The sequence below is a fragment of the Carcharhinus amblyrhynchos genome, chromosome 3 (assembly GCF_965287045.1).
Source record: "Carcharhinus amblyrhynchos chromosome 3, sCarAmb.v2.hapA, whole genome shotgun sequence".
Lineage (NCBI taxonomy): Eukaryota > Metazoa > Chordata > Chondrichthyes > Carcharhiniformes > Carcharhinidae > Carcharhinus > Carcharhinus amblyrhynchos.
The window spans coordinates 30,881,766-30,897,328 of record NC_137326.1 but is presented as its reverse complement, the minus strand read 5'-3'; the positions used below and the strand labels follow the sequence as shown (position 1 = coordinate 30,897,328).

At 43.1% G+C, this 15,563-nt stretch overlaps 1 protein-coding gene across 4 annotated transcripts in view; it reads right to left on the bottom strand.

The window, feature by feature from the left end:
• abhd6a (abhydrolase domain containing 6, acylglycerol lipase a) overlaps positions 1 to 15,563 on the bottom strand; it is an 82,103-nt gene that overhangs the window by 52,117 nt on the left and 14,423 nt on the right. The window contains exon 1 of one of the 4 annotated variants that reach the window (XM_080182918.1): positions 14,148 to 14,198. The exons of 2 other annotated variants lie outside the window; for them this stretch is intronic. The gene's annotated coding sequence lies outside the window, so the exon portion shown is untranslated. Of the gene's footprint in view, positions 1 to 8,246; positions 8,474 to 14,147; positions 14,199 to 15,563 lie in introns of those variants that run through there. One more of the 4 variants, XM_080182917.1, reaches the window with a different exon arrangement.

Below are 15,563 nucleotides of genomic sequence, written 5' to 3'. Positions count from 1 at the left end.
CACTGTAATACCTATCAGCAGACAGGTTCCTTAGACCTAGTCAGAATCTTTCTGACCATATGGAAAAAAGTAAACTGGACACAACCAATAAAAAAAAGCACACTTTGAAAGAATGTGTATATGAAGCAAACAGAATTGTAACAGTATAAAGATCATCTTATATTCTATTGTCTTCAACTCTGACAAAGAGTCATAGAATCCCTACAGGGAGAAGGAGGCCATCTGGCCCATTGAGTCTGCACCAACAATCCCACCCAGGCTTGTAACATTAAGTACCGCTGTTAATTTTTCTTCCAAATGAGTCATTCAGGCTCAAAACGTTAGCTTTGTTCTTTCTCCACAGATGCTATCATACCTGCTGAGATTTTCCAGAATTTTCAGTTTTCATTTCAGATTCCAACACCTGCAGCAATTTGCTTTTATATAACTGTAATCTTAATGTGATCTCTACAGCCATTCACAAAGTCAGATGTAAGCATCAGTCTGAGCATCATGGTAGTTCTCCCCCAACCCCACAGTACATACTTACAAGTCTGTATTTTGCCTGGAAATGTAATTCTTTCTTTTATTACTTTCCCTTTCAGTTTGGCTGCCCAAATTGTGACAATTTCAAGATTTCACTCTCATAAGAACATAAGAAATAGGAGCAGGAGTAGGCCATCTAGCCCCTCGAGCCTGCCCCGCCATTCAATAAGATCATGGCTGATCTGTCGTGGCTCAGTTCCACATTCCCGCCCTCTCCCCATAACCCTTAATCCCCTTGCCTATCAAAAACCTATCAACCCGCATCTTAAAAATATTGAGCGAGGCAGCCTCCACCACTTCAACGGGCAGAGAATTCCAGAGATTCACCACCCTTTGAGTGAAGAAGTTCCTCCTCAACTCTGTTCTAAACCGCCCCCCCCTTTATCCTGAGGCTGTGCCCTCTAGTCCTACTGTCTTTTTTGAGCGGGAAGAGTCTCTCCACCTCTATCCTATCCATCCCATTCATCATCTTATACGTCTCAATGAGATCTCCCCTCATTCTTCTAAACTCTAACGAGTACAAGCCTAGTTTATTCAGCCTCTCCTCATAGTTCAACCCCCTCAACTCCGGAATCAGCCTAGTAAACCTCCTCTGCACTCCCTCCAAGGCCAAAATATCCTTGCGTAAGTGCGGCGACCAAAACTGCACACAGTACTCCAGCTGCGGCCTCACCAATGCCCTATACAGCCGCAGCAAGACCTCCCTACTTTTATATTCAATCCCCCTCACTATGAAGGCCAGCATCCCATTAGCCTTCCTGACCACCTGCTGCACCTGCAGCCTGGGTTTTTGCGACTCATGCACAAGGACCCCGAGGTCCCTCTGCACCATTGCCTGCTGCAGTTTTTCGCCACGTAAGTAATAGTCCTTCCTACCATTATTCCTACCAAAATGGACCACCTCGCACTTGCCAACATTACATTTCATTTGCCAGTTCCTGGCCCATTCGCCTAGCCTATCTAGATCCTTCTGCAGACTCTCCACACCCTCCGCACAATTTGCCGTTCCACCAATCTTCGTGTCATCAGCAAATTTCAACACCATACACTCGGTTCCCTCCTCCAGATCATCTATATAAATGGTAAATAGCTGAGGCCCCAGCACTGACCCCTGGGGCACTCCACTAGTCACCAACCGCCAATCCGAATAGCACCCATTGACCCCCACTCTCTGCCTCCTATTTGACAGCCAATCCTCTATCCACGCTAACACCCTACCCCCAGCTCCATGCCCCCTGACCTTCTGCAGTAACCTCTTGTGAGGCACCTTATCAAACGCCTTCTGAAAATCAAGAAAGACCACATCCACCAACTCTGCTCTATCCACCGCCCTAGACACATCCTCATAGAACTCCAATAAATTCATCAGACACGACTTCCCCTTAACGAAACCATGCTGCGTCTGCTCTACCAAACAGTTCTCCTCAAGATGCCTCGCTATTTTCTCCTTGATCACGGATTCTAACATTTTTCCTACAACAGACGTTAAACTAACCGGCCTATAATTCCCCGCCTTTTGCCTGCCACCCTTCTTAAACAACGGCGTAACATTAGCTGTTTTCCAATCTTCCGGCACTTCCCCGGAATCCAGCGACGTTTGGAAAATAATCACCAAGGCATCCACTATCACCTCCGCCCTTTCCTTCACAGGACATAGCTTGCTTGGCAACATACCGTTTGATAAGAGCCAGCATTAAGATGGTCTCAGCAGTGATAATTGCTGAAATTTTCACTTCTAACCCTGAGTCACCATTTAAAATGGGCAGTAAATGCTTCTAATGAAATGGGACAATAAGTGATGCAAAGGTGTATAAAAGCACAAGGATGATATTAGCAGGAAAAGGTTATAATATCCTCACAGCAATGGAACTGACTAATGTGGAAATGAGCCATACACAGCAGAAAGCTCAAGTTCAAATTCAAGTTTTGTAGATCTCAATGAGGTCAAAATTAGGCAATGATTAGGTGTCACCATACATTAGATGAGATAGGGAAAAAGGCACCAGCTTTCCTTCTTCCCCTGTAGGTTGCTGGGACTATTTCTCCACTCATAGGCAAGATATTGGAGGGCAATAAGCAACCGACAAACCATTTCCTCAGCAGCAATCAATGCCTTCAAGAAAGAAGCAAAGAAAATCAGAAATTCCTTCTTAAGTACTATTATCATAGAATTGGGGCCGTCAGAAAAGTGACCATGTAGAGCAAGTAACCGAACAGAAGAAGACAGCAAATACATTCTGTACATTTAGTGCATTTTCTAAAGTCCCTAGCACTAACGTTTCACAGCAATGGAAATATCGCACAAATGAAAATGCCATTCACTGTCCCAACGCGCAGTACTGGGGACAAAGATTTAAGGTGCGTGGGGAAAAGTTTACGTGCGAGGCAAGTTTTTTACACAAAAGGTGGTGAATGTCTGGAACTCACTGCCTGGAGAGGTTGTGGGAGCAGCTATGATAGCAGCATTTAAGGGGCAACTGGACGAATACATGAATAGGATGGGAATGGAAGGGTACGGCATATGTAAGTGTTTTAATTTAGGCAGGTATCATGATTGGCTCAGGCTTGGAGGGCCAAAGTTCCAGACATTCCAGACACCACCCTCTGTGGAAAAAAACTTGCCTTGCACATCTTCTCTAAACTTTTTCCCATGCACCTTAAACCTATGTCCCCTGTTCCTTTGCTGTACTGTGTTTTATTGCAGTTGTTAAAATGATAGTACTCAATCTGCTGTTTCAGTTATTTCAAAACATAATAATATGCCTTCCTCTCCTCAAAACGTCTCTTTGCCGAAAAGAACTGAACCTGGCTGTGCTAGAGAAGGCAAAAACAAACAGAAATAAAATCGCACATGCTGACAACTTTCTTTACTGGATTTACAATTTCAATTGGCGGTTGAAGTTCAGGCTGAGATTGAAAAGTGAATTTTAATATTCCCAAAGTGGAGCTTCAGAAATTTAAGGACAGCCTTTACAGAGGGCTTTTCTCTGCCTGAATTTCTGGTACTTCTAAGTGACTGTTCCTCCACATCAAGAGCACTCATAAATAATACTTACCCTTTTGTTTTTGATCAGAATTGTCAGTGTTTAAAACCAATTCAGTTACTCTATTGGTGTTACACAATAACTCCAGAGATCAGGCGCTGTGAAATTATAATTTTCGTAAAGCAGGGTGCATTTAACAATAAAAGATGACAGATTTGAGATACTGGATTTAGAACACTTGTTTTATTTCAAAGTAATCTTTATAGATTTGATTTTCATCAATGATCCAGAATGATTTGGCTAAATGCAACGAATTGCATAAAAGTGGAAACTGTATCTCAATCTCAGGTCTTTTGTGGAATTCCATCAGATTTTTTTTTATCAGATTAAACAGAAAACTTTCCTAACACAGTGTCTGAAATCCATTCTATCAACATATTGCTGTTGTTAGCATCAGGGTGATATTCAAAAAGCGGATTAAATTTGAAGGCAAGGAAAGGGAACTGTTAATAAAATAATCTAACTCAGAGGTCATGAAAGGAAGTTGGCATTCAATATCTGATGGTATAGGATTGAGAGATAGGAGAAGGGTCAATTAGGCCCTAATAGACAAGATGACCTCAGATAGCCATAGATAGAATAGTAGTTCAGCAACATGGACAACCAATCTATATTGCCACAGGGTACTGGGGTGACGGTGCTCAGGAATTCCTGGGAACTCAGTTGTCAATCTGTAAGTTACTGCAAAACATTATGAACATACAAATTAGGAGCAGAAGTAGGCCTCTTGATCCCTTGATTCAATACAATCATGGCTGATCTGATTACCAATCGGCCCATAATAATCTTTCACCTCTTGTTTATCAAGAATATATCTACCTTAAAGATTCTGATTTCACTGCATTTTGAGGAATGGATTCCAAAGCCACACTGCCTCCTGAGAGAAAACATTTCTCTTCATCTCCGTCTTAAATGGGCAACACCCTATTTTTAGACAGCGACAGTGAACAATTCTAAGTCCTCCAACAAGAGGAAACGCCCTGTCAATATCCCTTAAGATCTTAAAGATTTCAATCAAGTTGCCTCTTACTCCCTGAACTTCAGTGGATCCAAGCCTACCCTGTATCACCTTCCCTCATAAGACAACCCAAGCATTGCTGGTATTAGTTTAGTTAACTTTCTCGCAACTGCTTCCTATGTATTTACATCCTTCTTAATATAAGGAGACCAATACTGTACATGGTAGTCGAGATAGGTGGTCTCACCAATGCAATGTATAACCTCCTTACTTTTATATTTAATTCCCCTTGCAATAAATAATAACATTCCATTAGCTTTCCTAATTAGTATACCTGCCTTTTGTGGTTCATGCACTAGGACATCCAGATCCCCCTGAATCTCAGAGCTCTGCAATCTCTCGCCATTTCGATAATACGCTTTCTTTATTCTTCCTGCTGAAATGGACAATTTCACATTTGCCTACATTATAGTCTATTTGCCAGGTCTTTGCCCACTCACTTAACATGTCATTGTTCCTTTGAGAACTCTTTGTGTCCTCTATTGGGCAGAGGCCAGAAAGAGTTGCACTGAAAGGAAGAGAAAATAGAAAGGAGAATAAATTGCCAGTCATCTATAAACAGCTAATTCATGTAATATATGGGAGCAAGTTGCCTTTCTTTAACTGTCCACCACAATTTGGCTGGCCTGAAACTCAGCTATAAGCAACTGTGCAAAACTAGTACTTGATAACTTTGCCAGCACCATTTAATACGTGATTGTGGCCAGTACTTGCTTCCCTTCATCAACTGCAATCTAATGGCATTGTAAGTCTCAAAGATTCTAGTCTATAATTCTACCATTAGGGAAAGGGAGCAGGTTTCAAACACATTGGCTTTCTGTGGGACTGAGTAAAGAAAGATTTGAGGGGCTGTATGGACTTGGCAGAGTATTATTGGGGAAATCCCAAGAATTTGATTCTGGAAATGTGGCAGACCCAAAATGAAAGTGATGTGTTGCAAAAGAGGAAGCTAGAAGGCAGCACATCATTGGTTGTGCGCATGTATGCAGTGTTATAAAGGGTCCCCAAGACATTTGAATCCAATGCAACTATGGACACTGATAACAATAGCGACTGTGTGAATGTTGAAGGAGAGTGGGTGTTCGCTTCAAGTACAGCTTGAAAAATTACTTGGAATTAAATCAAGCAGTTATGGTTCTGAAATTCGCACACCCTTAGAAGGCAAAAGAATTGTCTCACATCTCACCTCTGCTAAGACAAATTTTAATTTCTTTGCCCATCCATCTCATCTCACGCTTAATTTGTTCCCAAAGTGCATTTGTACTACATGGGTTACTTTAACATCTGATTAGCTAAACAGATCAGGGGAGGCAAACACCTAGTGGTGTTATTGTTAGACTATTGTTCCAGGAAACTCAGCTAATATTCTGGAGACCTGGGTTTGAATCCCGCCACGACAGATGGTGGAATTTGAATTCAATAAAAAATATTTGGAATTAAAAGTCTAATGATGATTCATTGCCGATTGTCGCAAAAACCCATCTGGTTCACTAATGTCCTTTAGGGAAGGGAATCTGCCATCCTTAACTGGTCTGGCCTATATGTGACTCCAGAGCCACAGCAATGTGGTTAACTCTCAATCTTCCATGGGCAACGAGGGATGGCCAATAAATGCTTGCCAGCCAGCGATGCCAAGGTCCCACAAATGAATTTAAAAAATCCTAATCACTGTGTAGCTCTGGTTATTGCAAAGGTTACACAGGGACAATAATATTTGACCAAATATGATTATTTTTATTTTGTACCTTAATGTTTGCCAGGTTCTGGGAAATAACTCACATTTATATTTTCTGAATTCACCGTGTTGGGATTTTCTTGATACCCTCTTTGTACAGTTACAATAACCCACAACACATTTGGTAAATTAACCTAGTACAGGTCTCATACAGCAAAGCACCTTACATTAATTTCTAGGATAATGGTAATCCTACAGACCACAGTCACATTGTGGAAGCTTCAAATTCAACATGGATCATTCACATTTTTAGGTTTGGGGTCAAAAGCCAAATTTCAAATACTTTTCCACAGGCATTTAAAGTGCCTCCATCAGTGAGAGTCACAGTAATCAATGTGTCACTGATTAACGTTGCAGTCCTGATGGGGTGGGGAGGGGTGGGGGGCGGGGGTGGGGGCAGATGAAGTTGACAGCATCATGGACCTGAGGAACTGAAAGCTGGTCATCAGCATTATGGCACCATCTATATTCAGGCTATTTCCCAAAATGGTTTGCATCAGCATCAGAACCCAAAAGATGTGTATGAGTGAACTTGTATCCTCTATTGTACCCATCTGACATGGTGTGTTTGACTCATGAGTTGAACCCCGTAGTTTGCTGCAAGTAATTACTCTGATTCTTTATTGGCAGATTTTCTTCTATTTGGTCATTTACGTCTTTTTTCTGATATGTTTATTGAAAATTTTCTTATATTTTACAAAGGAAACAAACTCAGATACAGATCCACACAGTGTGGGCGTGTACATTCCAATGCGACTGGGCACAGGGTTCCCCGTAGCCAGGGGACAAGCCCCTGGTACCCCAGGCACCCACCCTGCCCAAGTCCCGTCTAAATGCACTGGGAATGGCGGTAATAATATAAAAACAAAAAGGCAGAGGAGCGCCACTGGAGAACCAACTGAGTGCCCAAGCAGGACACGCTACAAACTAGCAAGCAAAGAAATGAAAGAGAGACAGCGAAGGAGGGAGAAGAAAGAGATGAGAGGGAAAAGAGTTCTCGTGTTGGTCCCCACACCTTGGCAGGGTGGGAGGTGCACTCAGATAAAGGGCCAGGGCATGTCCACTAATCAGGGAGGCGGAGGGGGGGGGGGGGGGGGGTGGGTGCGCGGGCAGGGTGAGGGGGCACCCGGGATCTTGAGGCTATTGGGTATCTACTCATCTGGCCCAACTACCAGATGAGTAGTTCCAACATGCGCTATAAATGGTTTCCAGGGCTTATAAAATCTAGCAGTGGACCCATGTGCACCTCACCTTCTTCTTAATGGTATCTACCACCTCCTTCACCCACTGTGAGTGTGTGGGGGTGTACCTGATTTCCGCCTAAACAGGATTAGTTGTCTTGTTGAGAATGTAGTGAAAGCCACAAAATCTGCTTGGAATTTCGGCATCAACGGATTTAAAGGCACGACCCCAAACACAGCAGCCAGGGGGCGGGGGGATGCACTTATGTCCCAATCTAGCGTTGCCACAATCATCTCAAATATCGATGTCCAGTAGTTATACAGTGATGGGCAAGCCCAGAACATATGTAAGAGGGTGGCGGGAGCTTGCCGACACTATTCACAAACAGGGCTTGTGCCTGGGTACATTCTAGAGAGTCTAACCCTAGTTGGATATGCTCTGTGAAGGAATTTACATTGTATCACACCCAGCTTGGCACACATTGAGGAGGAGTGTACTCAATGCAGCCCAATGTCCCAATCCTCCTCCAAGAACTCCTCCCCCAGATCTCGTTCCCATAAAGATTTAATCCCTGATAAAGAGTTTTGTTGGGACAGAATTTGAGAAGAACAGGAATGATACCATGCATAGTAATAGAAGGCACTAAGAAGATGTCAATGGAGACACGAGGTGGGAGTGTTGGAAATTGAAAGTCGGCCTTACACAAAAATATCTGAAAAGGTGCCTTGCAGGTAAAGCAAACCTGTCCACCACCTGCTGGAATGACGCAAACACAACATCCAAATACAAGTCCCGGAATGTTCTGATCCTGCGCTTGACCCATGTGTTGAAGGCACCATCCAAAACAAACAGAGGAAAAAATGGTTAGCCAATGCTGGGGAGATTAGCGACCAGCCTGAAACCCAAAGTGGCATCTAAATTGCATTCAAATTCTAAGAGTTGACTTGACAAGTACACTTCTAGTATACTGGGATGGGGGAAAATTTACGGGGAACATATTAAAGCAGCCAAGGAAGACGGAGCACAGGAGGAGGATTCTAACTACAGCCATCAAGGAACCTCCTGTTGCCTCTCCTTTCATATTTTGCCAATAAGGAAGCAAGTGCATTATACAGGGCAGAGGTGGATTTGCTTAGTGATCTGAGAACAAATTTCCTGAGAGGAACTAGTCCCCACTGAGGCTGGCAAGTTTTTCTGGTTCTTAGAAGAGGTGTTTGATTTGGAAGAACCTGAATGAATTGTTTATTAATTGCTGAAAGGATAAGGCTACAACCGGAATTCTCCAAACTCACTGGGATTCTCTTATCCCATTGCAGAATGATTTTCCATTCTCACTGGAAGCCATGGCAGGACATTACAAGACTGGAGAATTCCAAACTATATCTTTACAAAGAAATTGACCAATATTTCTCTTCCAGTGGATCTGAAAAGTTTCTATTGTGCCAGATTAGGGAACTAGTGACAGCCGTGCACATGCCTCTTTTCAATTAGAGGCGTAATCTCAGAATGATTCTTTAGCTGGTAGTCAGAATGTATGAAGAATATGAGAGACTTGAAGGCAGGTTGGGAGATCTCAGACTCTGTACTGTTTTATAGATTCTGCATTGGAAGTCGTAAGATGCAAGTTGGCTGCCCTCTAAGCTCGTTTAAGGTTTGAGAAACTTGGCTCTCCCACTGGAGTTCAGGCAGTTGCAGATTTCTGGACATAATAATAATCATACAGTTCAATGTTGTACAAGAGCAATTAACTTGTGGACTAGACAGGGTAGATACGGGGAGGATATTCCCAATGGTGGGGAGGTCCAGGGGTCACAACCTGAAGATTCAGAATAAACTATTTAGGATGGAGCTGAGGAGACATTTCTTTACCCAAATAGTGGTGAGCCTGTGGAATTCATTACCACAGGAAGTAGTTGATGCCAAAACATTGAATGTATTCAACAGCTGGCTGGATATAACACTTGGAGCGAATGGGATCAAAGGTTATGAAGAAAAAGCAAGATTAGGCTATTGAGTTGGATGATCATAATGAATGGCAGAGTGGGCTTGAAGGGCCAAATGGCCTCCTCCCGCTCCTATCTTCTATGTTAACTTACATGCAGAATAACGATATACATCAAACTGGACATGTGGGCTTGTCATTTACATACCCAAAAGAAATACGTTATAAAACTGTCCAAATAATAGGACAGTCTGGCCAGGATTACAGTTGATAATACAAGATACAGGATGACAGCTATAGCAGCACCTTGCCTGAGATTCATTTAGCAGAATTAGGTTTGTCACCTGGAAATTGAGCAAACTCATCAATTCCTTGGAAGATGACAGCGAATTAGACATTGAAATTGGTCACATAGTGTTTTGCAAGGTTGCGGCAACAAATGGATTGCTTCTCACACACTGAGGCCTGATGGGCAACCTATTAAGTTCTACTCTTGCAGTTATGCCAATGTTGCTGAACCCATTCCAACACATTAAAACCATAAATGCTTTTCAGGAATGCTCAGGGCACCCAGAGACAGACTGAAACACCAAAGAGTGCATCTCATGTGCAGTCTGCAGACCCAAGAGTCACTCTGCCTCTGACTGACTCTGAGGCAGAAGGTTACAGGTTCAAACTCCAGCAAAGAACTCATGTACACACTGTAGACTGACCCATCAATGAAGGTCCTGAGGAAGTATATTGCCAAATAGACTTGAGATATAAAAGATGCCACAGCACTGATTGCTGTGAACTGAAGCCTCATGAAATTATACAGAAGTAATGGCTTCAAATCAAAGTTCAACAAATTTAGGTAGCACTGGAAAATGATTGTGAAAACTGTATTGCTGTAAGAATCCAACTGATTTCCTAAGTCCCTCGGAAGGGATCCTGCCTCTCTACCACATTCCAGTCCCACATTATGTAATTAATGCCTAATCCCATCAAGGTAACTACTGATATTTGTATTGCCCAAATCCGAAGATCTAAAGCACAGAGGACCCCAGTTGTACCTGGGAAAGATCAGATAACCGCGTGTGGAACTTGTCAATCTGTACTTCTCACTCTGTCTGAACTCAGCTCTGAAGTATATAAAACTATGATGCAAATAGGCACAATTATTGCAATCCCTACCTGTGCTTTCAATGGGCGAGGCTTTCTAATCATACGCCAATTTAATACCAATGCTTTGACTTATAACATGTTTATATGGAGCAATGTTGTTAATTAAAGTCTCGCTCATTGAGTAACATTCCAGCCTCCTCCCCGCCACTCCAGCCCATGTCCTAAGCCACATTTATGGATGAAGCTTACTCTTCCCCCACTTTGAGCAGTCCATTCTTTCCCAACTCCCACCTCCCACCTATTGACAATGAAGCTCCGCACCCCATGAACAGCATCTCCATGTCATGTTTTGGTTACCTCCCCACTTAGAAGTCTTTCAGCCATTGGCTCTAAGCCCTTTTACCCATTAAAGGATTTGCATTTTGACCACTGCCCTCACTGTCAATGGCTTCCCCACCCCGACGTGCAGGTGGGTCCACTGTAATGCACAATAACTCCTTCCCACTTGTTAAGTTTGGAAATCACTCAGAACCCCTTTCCTCTTAATGTGCTTTGGAATTATTTCTGGCCTATCAACCCCTCTACAGGAAACACAGTCAAAAATAAAGGAACTAGTTCTCCCCACCAAAAATCATTCAAAAATCCTTTTCCCTCCTGCCTCTCACCTTCATGTCCTCCAATTTCCTATTCCCCTGCTTCTTTCACTCTCCCCACCACTTTACCCATTTCTCTCAGTTTCCTCCTATTGTCCCCTTCCTTATCCCCCTCCCCATCCCTCCTCCCCGTTCCCTTTATGTAATCTTATGTAAGCTTTCTTCCACCCCATACCTTCCTCTCTCCCTATCTATATCTCCCCGCCTTTCTCTCTCCTCTCATCTCCTCTTCCCCTGTGAATCTGTCTATATTTCACCTGAGCTTTAGTCTTTGTGGGCAAGAATATTGGGGATTAGCAAACGCCTCTTTTATAAAATTACTATAAGAACCAAGGGGTGCTTAGGTCAGATTGGCACTTACAGATTCTCCGCAGGACAAGATCAAAAACGAAGCCCAGAAGTTTCATTAGAGGGGCAGAGGTCACTCCAGAGCACACTGAAGGCTTCCCATCAGCTAGAAGACAGCACTGAAGGAAGTCTGAATACAGAAAGTGACTCAGCAAAGGCAGAGTTACAGTTTGTGGAGCCCTGCACTCAGCTTCATCTCTGGACCCCCTACCCAGGGATCTGAGGGCTCCCCTAACCAGGGAATGCTGAAGCCCACACCTCACATACACTCTGTCTCTCCCTCCCCCCCACCAATCGCATACACCCTATCTCTCCCCCTTCATATCAATTGATATGAATTGAGGGATTGTTGGGACATGGAATGTTCCACCAGAAACAGTAGCAGGAGTAGACTTCATCACACGTTTCATATCCGAGTATTTTAAAAACAGAAGTATGGTAAAAAGCCAAGTGGCCAGTTCTTTCTAAGGGCTGTGCAGTGGCAATGATGGGCCGAGTGGCTTTCACCTGTGCTGTAAAATTCCACTGTTCCCACATGGCAATCAGATATCATCTCACGAGCACTGCTACTGATGAAACCCATTACTTCCCAACATGTTGTGAAAGGAAGGAAATTTCTGCCTGCACTCTCAATTATCTTTCCCTGCCATACTACCTGCTGAATAAGAAAACACACCCTAATGTCTGACCAATTATCATTGCTTCAGAATATACATCGCTAAATTTAGGGATTGTGGTTGTGTTTCAAATAGGATGAATGAAGCAATTGGTAAAACTTCTGTGATCTGAAGAAACCTCACAATTTTAGAGAATTTGGTTATACATATTCCATGTCTTGTTCCTTCTAAAATAATCTTTGAATTTGGGAAGCCCTAAGGAGGTTGCAGTCCTGGTGCTGAGATTCTATAATAGAGGCCATCACCTTGATTCACTCCTGCTTGTGATAACACAAAGGCAGTGAGGATGTTCATCGAAAAGCAGAATACATTGTTCTTTCTCAGGGAGTGCAGGTTTAAAGCCGGCTGACCTGGCCTCGTCCCAGTGCTGGCGTGAGGGATTTACCTGCAGAATGTGCCTATCTCTCACGGTGAGCCGGTGGCGCACTCCTGTATGCCACATCCTACTGTGAAATTGGCTGCCCCTCGAACAGTTCCAGTAAGGGTAATGTAGTTCTGATCAGCGACTGTGGTGTGGGGATGGCCAGGAGCAGATGGAGGAGCAAGGGATGCTGGCCATGGCTTTGGTTGGGAGGCAGTGGGGAGGGGGAAGGGAGAAGGGGGTTAGGTATCATCTCAGACCAGAGGAGTGGGTGGGGAGGTGCCAATGATCACGGGGCAGGGGCGCGGATAGGGAAGCATTGACTCCAGTGGGTGGGGAGGGTGGCCCTTGAGACCTCCATGGTGGGCAGTGGGGGGAGGAAGTTTATTTAGGTTCTGATCAGGGCGCCCTAATCTTTGAGCATCAGGATTTTGCCAGTGTATTGAGCACCCAACTCCCACCCCTGTGAGATGGCAATGAAACACAGCCCCTTGATTTTTTTTTGGCAGAACGTCCTAAGATCTGGAGAGAAACACGCTGGTTTTCTCGCTGGAAACAACACTCTGCTGTTTTCTGGTAAGATTCCCCCGAACAAGTCACATTTCCCATTGACTGTCACAGGGGCAAATTGCACTAACCAACCCCAACCAGTGCAGGTAAATTAAAAATAAGAATGTGACCCAAAAATATTTAATTAATTGCCAGTTTTGAGACATAAGATTTTGAAAGCAGTTGGAAATTATTTAAGAGGATTGAGCCTTTGGTTATAAAATGGTTAGTCTCACTTCCATCTGGAATTTTATTCACTATGTGGGAGTAGTATGCAAAATGCTATCACTGGGTGGACTCACATGGTTTTTAAATGTCAACTGAGCTCAAAGTGCTGCATAATTTCTTAACTCCACTCATAAATATTTCTGTACATCATTATGAAGGGCAAAGTCAAACTAATGTTCACTTCCCGGATAATGTCATTCACCTTGCATAGTCATGATTCAAATATCTAGAAAACACTGCTGATGACTGTTAGACCCAAGCTTTTGTTCTAATGTCATGCTTCCAGATTATACCAAAAATGTATGCCTTACTCTGGCACGAATTGTGTTATATGTCAGCCAACAGTTACAGCAGTTTCAGCTAGTGCCAATATATCTTTTAAAAGATTTAAATATATGGGCAAGTGCACTTAAAAACACACTGTTCAGAATAGTCAATCCATGTGTCTAAAGATAGTTGAGTAATGTGTCACCAGTCTGTTGCTTTGCACTTATCAATATGTATGGTGGTTTATACAACAAAGCATTTTGCATCAAAGCAGCTTATAGCAATCTCATTATTCTAAGTTGAGAGGATGTTTACAAAGTAATCATTCAGTTCACCTTTTACTCTTTATAAAACCGGACTTGAAATCAAAAATCTACACTTCCCACTGCCCCGGCAAAGCAGCCAGCAATAATTAAGAACCCCAAGCACCCCAACCCCAAGCATTCCCTCTTCCACCTTCTTCCATCAGGAAAAGCTTCTTCCCTGCTGCTATCAGGTTTTTAAATGGACTTACCTTGCATTAAGTTGATCTTTTTCTACATCCTAGCTACTACTGTAACACTACATCCTGCACTCTCTCGTTTCCTTCTCTGTGAACGGTATGCTTTGTCTGTAGAGCGTGCAAGCAACAATATTTTTCACTGCATACTAATACATGTGACAATAATAAATCAAATCAGATCAAAATCAAAATGTATTTTCTGCATATGCATTTGTCTCAGACCCATTCCCATTAGAGCTTTGTTCCAAACATAGGCAATCTTTTTCCCAGAGTTGAAATGTCTATTACTAAGGGGCATGGACTTAAAGTGAGAGGGGGAAAGTTCAAAGGAGATAGGAGGGGTAAGTTTTGGTTACAGAGAATGGTAGGTGTCTGTAACGCACTGCCAGGGTCGGCGGTGGAGACAGATACGATGGGTGTGTTTAAGGAGCTTTTAGATAAGCACATGAATAAGCAAGGAATAGAGGGACATGGACCAAGGGCAGGTAGAAGAGGTTCGTTTAATTTGACATCATGCTCAGCACAACATCATGGGCTGAAGGGCCTATTCCTGTGCTGCACTGCTCTATGTTCTATGAGATCCAAATTATATCTGTGATCTGCCTGTGATTTCCCTCCATATCCTGGCAACATTCCATCGAGTGTGTCACCAAGTAGCCCTGGTAAAATTAGAGTCAAATGGGGGGAAATTCATCAGTAGTTGGGGTTAGGTACAAGTAAATTGACCTCTATTTACCCGACAGTGCTGACGCACACATTGCGTCTGTATGCAGGAATCATTCTTGGGTACCAAGGCATATGCACATTCCCATCCCTGCCCCAAAAAACAAAGCAGGTAGCTTGCATTATCTGAGCAAGCTCTTCCTCCCGCCCCCTGGAGCCCCCTGCACACAGGATCATGGGATGTACAAGTTCCACACATCTCCTGTATACCCCTTTTATATTTGCCAACTTGTCCTGGGTGCATCTGAGGTATCTGCTGTATGTAAGTCATGGGGGGGTCCATCCAGGAGTGGCCAAAAATAGGGCTTCTACAGATTGGGCTAACCGGTAACATATAGTTCGATTCCCGTGTAAATGAATATGAGCCTTGTAGAATAGGCTATTCACTAGCCCGGTCAAGTTTACAGTCGCGACAATACAAAATAATACAATTACATACACGATCTTATGCATATTCACAACAAGCAAGTATCAATCTTATTACTTTAAGTTAACAATTTTCCAAAAGTTATATTGCCAACCCAAACGCATCAGTTACTCTTGCTTGTCATCATCACCTGTTTTGGGCAAAGCACTCTGGTCCCTTTAATTCATTCATTTCTTTGTGTAATTTCAGCTGGGTCCAATGTTTCCATACACCTTTCCCTCTTAGGTCTAGACAGGTACAGGTGTCTCCACTAATTATAACTTCATATGGCCCATTCC